Source organism: Bubalus bubalis, chromosome 5, assembly GCF_019923935.1.
Source record: "Bubalus bubalis isolate 160015118507 breed Murrah chromosome 5, NDDB_SH_1, whole genome shotgun sequence".
NCBI classification, from domain to species: domain Eukaryota; kingdom Metazoa; phylum Chordata; class Mammalia; order Artiodactyla; family Bovidae; genus Bubalus; species Bubalus bubalis.
In genome coordinates, this window is record NC_059161.1 from 109,240,072 (window position 1) to 109,250,676 (window position 10,605).

Below are 10,605 nucleotides of genomic sequence, written 5' to 3' on the forward strand. Positions count from 1 at the left end.
GGTCGTCCGGGCTCCCCGCGCTCGCCCCACCCCGTTGTCAATCACACCATCCCTTAGGTAACCCACGGGACCATTGGTCAGTCCCTCCGGAGGGCGGGTTGTTGGGCGGAAGAGAACTGCTTATAACGCCTTCCGCGCTGTTACCATGGAGACAGCACAGCTGGTGTGAGGCCCAGAGTCCAGGCAACCCCTTAGCTCCTGTTTCGGAGTCTAGTGGGTATCACAGTTCAAGTCCTACTGGCTTCGTGGACCAAAGGACTTGGGATCAAGTCAAATTAGGCCTCAGAGAGTGGGTCAGACCCAGTCACTAAGGATTCCTGAGAAACATCTTGGAGAAAACTGAGTCCCTAAAGCACTGATTCTGTAATAACGTCACGTTTTCATTTGTCCTCATCTCACTTTATTGTATTTAGCATTATTCCAATGTTAGCCTTAGGACTTACACTATGGCAAGGATCATCCTATTACTCACGGTGCAGACTGGGAAAGAGAAGTCAGGGTCAAGTCAAGTAAATCTTCTGTAGCTATGCCTCCTGGCATTTGGGAATGGAGATGGTCCATGCTTTTAGCAAACTGCTCTTGCCTAACTGCAAACTAAAACTTTTCAAGATTTTATCCTGAGGTTATAGTCTGTAGACTAAAAGATCCGTAAATCAGGCCAACCAAAGGAAATAATATAAAGAATGCATGTTCCACTGCTGAATCAGGAAGGGTGGACAGACCAAAAAAACATACCAAATAGGACTTAGCAGCAGCAGCAGCACTATTCGAACCTTTGACCTTACACAAAATGCTGAAGCATCTCGAAGCAAACTATTCAATCCTGGAACACTCAGTCTCTGATTTAGGGGGTTCAGCTCCCCAACCACAACTTTATGAGTGAAATGGAAGAAGATAGTTGAATTCCATTGAAAGTACATCTCACATTTATTCTGCTCTCAAGGTTTCATTTGCAGTCATGTGTACTGATTGATGATTTCTTTTGTGTTTAACAACTTATGTTTACTTGGCCCAATGAGGAGTTCTGTGATTAAGAAAGCCATTATTTTGATAATTCATCTCCTTGGAATTGTTTGTTAACTGTAGCTAAGCACTAGAGACTTTGAGGATACAAAAGAAATAGGATGTGTGACTCCTGCCTTAATAGCTTGTGGTTTGTTAATGTCAACTGTATATGAAACAATTAGGAAGCACTCTAAAGCAAGACATGAGAAACACCAAACTTTATTTATAGTTAATTTCTCCAAAAGACAGTAATACTACTATCCTAATATTAATAGTAATATTACATATCTGCAGGAGCTTTGCAGCTTTTAGAGCACTCCTTCGATTGTTTCAGCGGTTCTCAACTTTGTGGTACCAGGGACTGGTTTCGTGGAAGACGGTGTTTACATGGACTGGGGAGGGCAGTGGCTGGGGATGGTTTCGAGATGATTCAGGCACATTACATTTATTGTGCGTTTTATTTCTATTAGTATTGCATCAGCTCAACCTCCGATCATCAGGCATTAAATCCTGGAGGCTGTGGACTCCTGACTTGTATTATTGGGGGAAATATTGCTTTGGCTGGAGTTCGTGAGGGGCTTCACAGTACAGCTAGAACTAATGCTGGGCCCTGGCATATAGGTAGGAATGGGAAACATGGACCAAAGATGGAAGGGGATCCAAGGAGAGAAAATAGTTTCAACAAAGAGGCCAAGACAAGATTGAGGGCAGAGTATCCGGGGAATAAGGTGGAGACAAATAATGGACAATAACATTGTGAAGATCAGCTGTTGAGGATAGGTCTGGGCTCTTAATATTTTGGGGGAAAGTGTTCAAAAGCTTGAGACTGGGAACGTTAACCTCCTTACACTTCTAGTGACCACCTGACTTTAGTTAAATTGTAAATTAAGAATAGGGCATGAGTGATGAGGCACTCCCAACTTCTTACATCTTCCTGGATGGAAATAGCCTTTTAGGTTTTCTCTCTCCTAAGAAGGGGCTCTCCCCCCAAACCCATCCCTATCTCCCCTCTTCACTGGGAGCACGTAGTAGTTGTTTTATTAAATGTTCACATCCTACCCTGTCATTGAAATTGAGAGAGGTGCTATCACCGTAGCATTCCATCTTTTGCCATCTCTTAATTGAAGTTCACTCTAAAGAAGAGTGATTACTTGACCATCCAATCTTTCTCTTTAAAAATCATCTTCTGTATACCAGGTGTCATATAGTACTCCACAGCTCTGCTGTATATCTGTCACTTACCTCGTACTTGTAGAGTATACATAGATGCCATATATGTATGCATATAATTTGTTTAATTACAATGTTCTTTTCTCTTGAACAGAAAAGTCCAAGCAAGAACAATAACCAGTGTCTAATTTCCTTTCTCTCAAATGTGTAAAATCATTCATCATGCTACCTGATAGAGAAATAGGGTAGCAGAAAGGCTTCTTTCAGAGAAGGCAATGGCACCCCACTCCAGTACTCTTGCCTGGAAAATCTCATGGACGGAGGAGCCTGGTAGACTGCAGTCCATGGAGTCGCGAAGAGTCGGACACGACTGAGCAACTTCACTTTCACTTTTCACTTTCATGCATTGGAGAAGGAAACGGCAACCCACTCCAGTGTTCTTGCCTGGAGAATCCCAGGGATAGGGGAGCCTGGTGGGAGGCTGTCTATGGGGTCGCACAGAGTTGGACACGACTGAAGTGACTTAGCAGCAGCAGCAGCAGCAGCAAGGGTTCTTTAGGGTTACTGAGTATAAGGAATAATTCCAAGACAAGACAATTTTTTCCTATTCATCTTACAGTTATCAAAACTTTTCCTGCCAGACAGCCTTAAATTTCTTGCATATATTTTCTCATGTGTTTCCATAGGTCTGAAAATGTACCCAAAACTTCAATACTTGTTGATTATTCACTGAGATTCAAAAGTTACCATCATTGTATTCTGCTAGTTGGGACACTGGGTTAGAAAAAAAAAAGCTTTCCAGTACTACTGTCAGTAGTTGGACCTGAGTTACTGGCCTTCCAACATTACTCTGAATCACCAGTGTGATTTTTCAGATCATAATATTTACCTATTGCCATAGATCAGGAGTCAGCAAACTATGGCCTGTAGGTCTAAACTTTCCTGCTGTCTGTTTTTTGTGTGACCTGCAAGCTAAGAATGATTTTTACATTTTTTAATGTTTGGGAAAAAAATCAAAAGAACAAAAATGTGAAAATTTTGAAATTCAAATCTCATTGTCCATTAGTAAAGTATTATTGGAGCACAGACATGCTCTTACATTTACATGTGGTCCCTTGCTGTTTTCATTTACAACAACGGAGTTGAGTAGTTAATGCAGAGGCTGTTAAGCCCACAAGACTAAAAAAATTACTACTGGGCCCTTAGGAAAAGTTTTGATTCTTACTATCGTACAACTCTCTAATGAATCCTTTTCTATGGAATGTTGGAACTGAAACAGACTTTCAAAGTCTGACATTGATAAAGGTAAGTTGCTTCTTCCTAAAAACACAGTCAGTGGACAGAACCAGAATTATTAATAGAACTGTGGTTTCATTGGGCTAAGTTTTTGTGTTTTTTTTTTTTGTTTTTTTTTTTTTTCATTTGTGTTGTGTCTTTTCTGATAGGATGCTTATCTTAGGATGGGAGTGATGTTCTATAGTCTGGAGACAAGGAGCATTCTAAAACCTTCCTAATTTTGTTCTCTTGTCTCATCAAAGAAATATAGTGCACCACAATAGATTTATGGATAACTGGATTTTCACCATTTCAGCCAATATGAGCTGTCTTCTGTCTTCCATGTTGCTCATTTCTCAAAAAGTGTATAGCCATCATGAAAAACTTTCTCACTTTTATGTTTTTTTTAAAAAACAAAAAACAAAAAACTTTCTCTTTCAACAAAGGAATTCAGAGATGGCTGACTTTCTATTCCAGTCTAGGTTCTTAAGGGAGATGAAGACAGCTAGAAAGGCATAGGACAGTTTTTGCCCTGGAGTCTATGGATGGACCCTATGTGTGGATAGGGGCAGTAGGTGTCCACAAACCCATCAAAGGGTGAGGTTTAGTGTATATGTGCATATGTGGGCTTTTCTAGGGAGTACTGTCCTTAGCTTTCATAAGATGTTAAGAGTTCATAACCCCAAGAAGATTTGGAATTTTAGATATATAAGGGGATGTGTTCTGGGGAGAAAGCTGCTCAGATGCGTGGTTGGGGAGACTTGATCTAGGTTCTCAGGTTTGTAAGACCTTAGATGGTATGAGGGAAGAGCTCTTGGCTCACTTATATCAGCCCACCCAAGTTTTGTGTGTGTGTGTGTGTGTGTGTGTTTTACCTCTTCTGTCACTTATAAAGGAGATAAAAATTCATCAGATTCACATAACGGTTGAACTCAGAGGGTGATGAAATCCCAGTATAATTCTCTCCAAAGAGCGTTCTGATTAATAGAAACTGCAGAGGAACTAATTTTATGAAAATAGCAAACGGGATTTTTTCAGCTGAAGCAAACCGGGAGAGTGGGTGCTGATGCCGAGCGAGCGGAAGATGCAAACAGCCCCATTGTGTGGAGTTGACAGCTCCAATCTGGCCGTTTATTTATTAAATGTCTTTCCGCTGTAAATTATTAAGCCTGGATTCTGGGAGATGAGGGAGCTGACAGGATAAGACAATAGAACAGAAAGCAAACCTGGATGGCTTGCTTCAGAATTATTGCAGCATTGTGTCTCGTAAAAGCCCCTGTCTTCCTGGGTTTGGAGAAGGGGGAAGAAATCCTCTTTGACCGGACTCAGACATGGAAGAGACGAGCAACATGTTGTTGATTTCTGATTTTTGTTTGCCAGTTCTTACAAGCCAGAGTGTTCTTCAGAGAAATTTCAACCTGTTGGCTCAACAGCTGGGAGTCAGGCATTTTGTCTATTCTCTACAAGAAGCTGTTTCGCCCAAATAAGGAAGAACTTGGTCAGTTTTACCATTAAGTATCAAATGAAATGTTTTAGGGTCCTCAACCGTGACAAGACTGTATTCACTTGGTTTATTTGATAGTTGGAAAGATTTCTCATGCTGGGAAGACGTTCTAGGGTCTAATTCTGAAAAAGAGGAAAAGGCTGGTGACGGAGAGGGAATTGAACGTTGATTATGCTCATCATTGCTTGAAAAACTAGAGTTCTGATCAATGGGGAGTGGCTGGTTTATGTGACCTTAGGCTTTATTTTTACACCTCTGTTTTCTGAATAGTGTAAGAGGGTGTGTGTGCGCGTGCCTGCTAAGTCTCTTCAATCATGTCTGACTCTTTGTGACCCCATGGACTGTAGCTCGCCAGGCTCCTCTGTTCATGGGATTCTCTAGGCAAGAATATTAAGAGTGGATTGCCATGCCCTCTTCCAGGGGATCTGCCCAACCCAGGGATCAAACTTGCATCATTACCTGCATTGGCAGGTAGATTCTTTACCACTGAGCCACCTGGGAAGCCTGTGTGTGTGTGTGTGTGTGTGTGTGTGTGTATACACACACACACTCTTTCATAAATCTCTTATAGATATTTATCTGGTTCTCTGGTCTCTGCTTGAATATATTCAGGATTAAGGAGCTCTCAACCTCCCAAAGCTGCCCGCTTCATTGTTGGATGGCTATAAACCTGAGAAAGTTCTTAAATTGGGTCAAACTGCATCCTCATATTTCCTACTCATTCTGTTTAAGCTTTGCCATTTGTAGCAACACATAAAAGGCCACTGGAAAAATATTTGAAGATACAATGAAACCTTCCTTCCCTTTTCAGTTTTCCAAGTTAAGTACACACAGAGCTCCCTCATTCTGTGTTTATTTCATCGATTCTGGACTCCCTTACCCTCCCGGTCACACCTATTTGGATGAACTGTGGTTTATTGAAGCACCTTTCAGAATCTGGCACTAGAATTGCTCATAATACTTCAAATAAACCCTAAAGGCGTGGAGTATGGCCATGAGATTGCGGCTTCTTTGGAGCTGGACACACTGTGACCATCAGGGACTCTCGTGGCCTTAGTCTGTTACTGGCCACGTCTCACTGTTTGCTTTTAAAGCTTTTGATTAACCAACGCTCCTAACTCTTCTGCACCTTCATTACTGCCAAGTAAATTCTCCACCATACTCAGTATGTGCGATTCATTTCTGAAATCTAAATATAGGACTTTACATTTATTTAAATGCTACTTTGTTAGTTTTCTAGACTACTAGCTTCCAGCCTATTAGATTCATTTTTAAAGTATTTTGTTTATTTATCACTGTGCACAGGCTTTCTCTAGTAGCAGTGGATGGGGACTACTCGCTAGTTGCTGTGTGCAGGCTTCTCATCGCAGAGACCTCTCTTGTAGCAGAGCATGGGCTTCAGCGTGTTCGGGCTTCAGTAGTTGTGGTACAAGGCCTTAGTTGCCCTGAGGCATGTGGGATCTTAGTTCCCAGACCAGGGATTGAACCCGTGCCCCCTGCATTGGCAGGCAGATTCTCGACCACTGGAGCACCAGGGAAGTCCCTAGATTCATTTTTTAAGCCTTCAGTTTTCTTCTCCTGTGATATTAGTTGGCCTCTCTGCACATTTGATAAACATTTGTTATATGCTTTAATCCAGGTCACTAATAAGAATTCTGTCTAGGATAGAATTTAGTATCACTGGAGACCTCCTTCCAGTCTGGATCTGTGCTCAGACAGCTTCAGTTTTGCCCAGTGACCCATTTTACAACATCATTCATGTGATAACTTGATACACTGTATTTGGCATGTCCTCCCATTCAAATCAATAAATTTTTATTGTTGACCTCCTATCTACTAGGTTCTGTGGTAGGTACTGAGAACACAGAAATGATCATGACATCACTCGTGTCTTAAAAAGCTCATGGAGGTGACGCTCATCCAAATCAATATGTGTATAATTAAATATTTGTTGTTTTTTAGTTGCTAAGTCATGTCCAACTCTTTTGCAACCCCATGGACTGTAGTCCACCAGGATCCTCTGTCCATGGGATTTCCCAGGCAAGAATATAGGAGTGGGTCACCATTTCCTTCTCCAGGGGATCTTCCTGACCTAGGGATTGAACATATGTCTTCTGCTTGGCAGACAGATTCTTTACCACTGAGCCACCAGGAAAGCCCTATAATTAAATATGTGTTACCTCAAATTTGTATTAGATATATATATTTTTTTAATGTTTTTTCTATACTAGATACTATGCCATGTACATCATATGCATGTGTGCTAAGTTGCTTCAGTCATATATGACTCTGTGGCCCCATGGACTATAGCTTGCCAGGCTCCTCTGTCCATGGGATTTCCCAGGCAAGGATACTAGAGTAGGTTGATTGCCATTTCCTCCTCCAGGGGATCTTCCTGACCCAGGGATTGAACCCCAAGTCTCTTACATCTCCTGCATTGGCAGGTGCTTTCTTTATCACTGGTGCCACCTGGGAAGTCCCACGTACATCATATCATTTTATATATTAGCAGATAAAATATACAGAGAACCCAGAGAAAAAGTAGATTACTTCTTCATATGGGGAAAAGGAAAATGAAGGTCTTCACACGAGAAATGACATTTTAACATAAGTGGAGAATGAATATGGCAAGATATACCAGACTGAAGAAACAGAATATGGAAGAGGGAATGTCTTTGGTTCAGAAACAGCAGACCTTCTAATACAGGTGGAGTGCAGGTTCAGGGAAATGAGTGGCAGGAAATGAGACAGAGTGAGAAGGATCTTGAACGCCAGATTAAGGAATTCAGGCTTTATCTTGTAGGTGAAGAGTTTTAGGTACATCAGAAGTCTCTGAGCAACATGATCTGATGTATCAAGGTCATTAACTCTACTGTATAGGAAATGAGTTCAGTTTGGCAACACTTATTCTTAGTGAACTCATATTGGCTCTGGTATTAACCAATTATTAAGGATCTGTTTAATGAGCATCTCAAACTGTGTGTGTGCGTGTTTAATTTTAATTTTTTTATTGAAGTATAGTTGACTTACAATGTTATGCCAATCTCTGCTGTACAGCAAAGTGACTCAGTTATATACATATGTACATTCTTAAAAATTTTTTTTTCCATTATGGTCCATCACAGGCTATTGAGAATAGTTTCCTGTGGCTCAGATGGTAAAGCATCTGCCTGCAATGAATGAGACCCAGGTTCCATCTCTGGATTGAGACGATCCCCTGCAGAAGGGAATGGCTACTCACTCCAGTGTTCTTGCCTGGAGAATTCCATGGACAGAGGAGCCTGGCAAGGCTATAGTCCATGGATCCCAAAGAGTCGGGCATGACTGAACTACAGTAGGACCTTGTTGTTGATCCATTCGTAATAGTTTGTATCTACCAACCCCAAACTCCCAGTCCATCCTCTCCCTTCCCTCCTTTTCGCGTGCGTTTGCTCCTACATCTTCAGCTTCTCCTGCTTTCCTCACTGTTGCTTTGACCTTTGGGCCTCTTGCCCCTCCCTCCTGTTTTCCTTAGGCATTGGTGTTCTGTATTCTACTGCTCTATTTGTTCGCACACAACTTGCTCTGACCTTTACTGTTTCATGTACCCTCTGGCTCTGGACTCTGAGCCACAGCAATTCCTCGACCCTCAGAGCTGGCCCGGCCTCCTCTCCTGCTGTTCACATGCTTTTACTTCCCCGGAGCAGCCGTGACCTCTGCGTTTTCTGATCCGCCTTGGTCTGACCTGGGCTCACCCTTTGCACTACCATCTTTGCCTCGGTTCTTCTTTTCTAGCTCCCTAACCTGCAAGTTGGACCCATTTGTTCACTTTGGCTCCAATTCTGTCTGTAGAATGTGATCTTTCCTTACTTGGAGCTGTCTGGTTCAATTGAAATGACAAGACTGACACCCCAGAAACCCTGTTAAGTTACAACTCAGTGACAACTGGATGCACTAACTAAAAATGTTCTATGAGTTTAGAGAAAAGGTTGAGGTGGAAAATACAAGAACCTTAGGAGGAATGGTCCTTTTGTTACCAAATCCAAGCTTACTCTGCTCGCCACACCGCCGGCCAGTGAATCCAAGAGATGAGCTGTTGAGGCAAGGAAGAGACTTTATTCAGAAAGCAGCTGACAGAGAAGATGGCAGGCTAGCGTCTCAAAATAACCATCTTATGGGGTCTGGATACCAGGTTCTTTCCTAGATCAGAGATGGTGGGAGGTGAGGAAGCAAAGTAAAAAGGCCATTAATCTTGCAAACCTCTCCTAGAATGGTAAGCCTCAGGCAGGGGATATGTTAATTTCTTCCTTCCTGCCGTCCATGGCACAGACAGGGTTCTGAACAAATGCATTTTAGTTTAATAGTCGGGCAGAGGGGCAGGATTCTCTGAGATCAGCTATTAAGTATGATTATAATAACAAAAGCAATGAAAAGCGAGTCAAAGGAACAGTTCCAACATGGAGTTAGAATTGGCTTCCTCCCTGCAACACATTCTAGACAACTTCCTTTTTAAAAGTTTTGGCTATTTGAGACACAAACATTTCTTGGGAAGGAGACACATAGGGTGGAACTTCCTGTGGACTCCCCTGTGATTGGCTCCAAAGCTGCCTGTCTTAGAGGAGCGACCCCGTCTGTGCCATCTAGCGGTTGTTGCCACCAGAAGCGTTACCCGCCTCAAGGAGAGAGCAATTTAACGCCATTTCCAACTTAAGCACCATATCTACAGGGCGTGAAATTAGTTCCAGCAAGCAGCAAATTTGCTGCTAATAAAAATATTTAGCGATTCACTTGTCTTTAAATCAGCAGCAGAATATTCTTTTACTTGCATCAATGCTCGTTTCTCCCAATTCTAATATTTGATAATCAAGCTGGCGTTGTTTAGCTAAAGCTGTGAAACAGCACATTTTTCAGTTCTGCAAAAATTTGGGTTGCCAAACTTTTGGTCTCTTTCCTTTGGTCAAAAATAGGCCTAGATGTCTGGCTCATGGAGATGGAACACTTATGGTGTTTTGGGAGAGCTTGGAAATAAGTTTTCATTCTCTTCTGTCTGCCAATATTATCTCCCAAGTCACTGCACATGGAGAATCTGGGGCATTAAGAAAGGATGTGATGTCTATCTCATGTTTAGACACAGCTTTCCTCTGTCTCAGTGCCAAACTCTTTTTAATTTCTTTCCTTTTAACCTCTAGTCCAGTGTTTGTGTGTGTGCCCAAGTGCTCAGTCCTGTCTGACTCATTGCAACTCTATGGATTGTAGCCCACCAGGTTCCTCTCTGTTCATGGGATCTCCCAGGCAAGAATACTAGAGTGGGTTACCATTTCATCCTCCAGGGGATCTTCCTGACCCAGGGACGGAACCCACGTCTCTTACTTCACCTGCATCAGCAGGCAGATTCTTTCCTACTAGGGCCACCTGGGAAGTCCAGAGTGAGGGTTATCTAAATACTGAAGAGACACTGAAGGACATTAAAACTTCTTTTTCATTCATTCAACAAATATTATTGGGCACCTCCCATGTGTATTCTTAGTTCCAGGTCCTTTGGATCAGAGTGTTCCAAGAAGCCTAGAGTGACAGTTGGGTGAGTGACTCACCTTCTCTGGGTCATGGGAATAGTAGGTCACATAGACACCTACTTCCTTTTCCTTGTGGAGCTCATCAAAGAAACAAAGAGC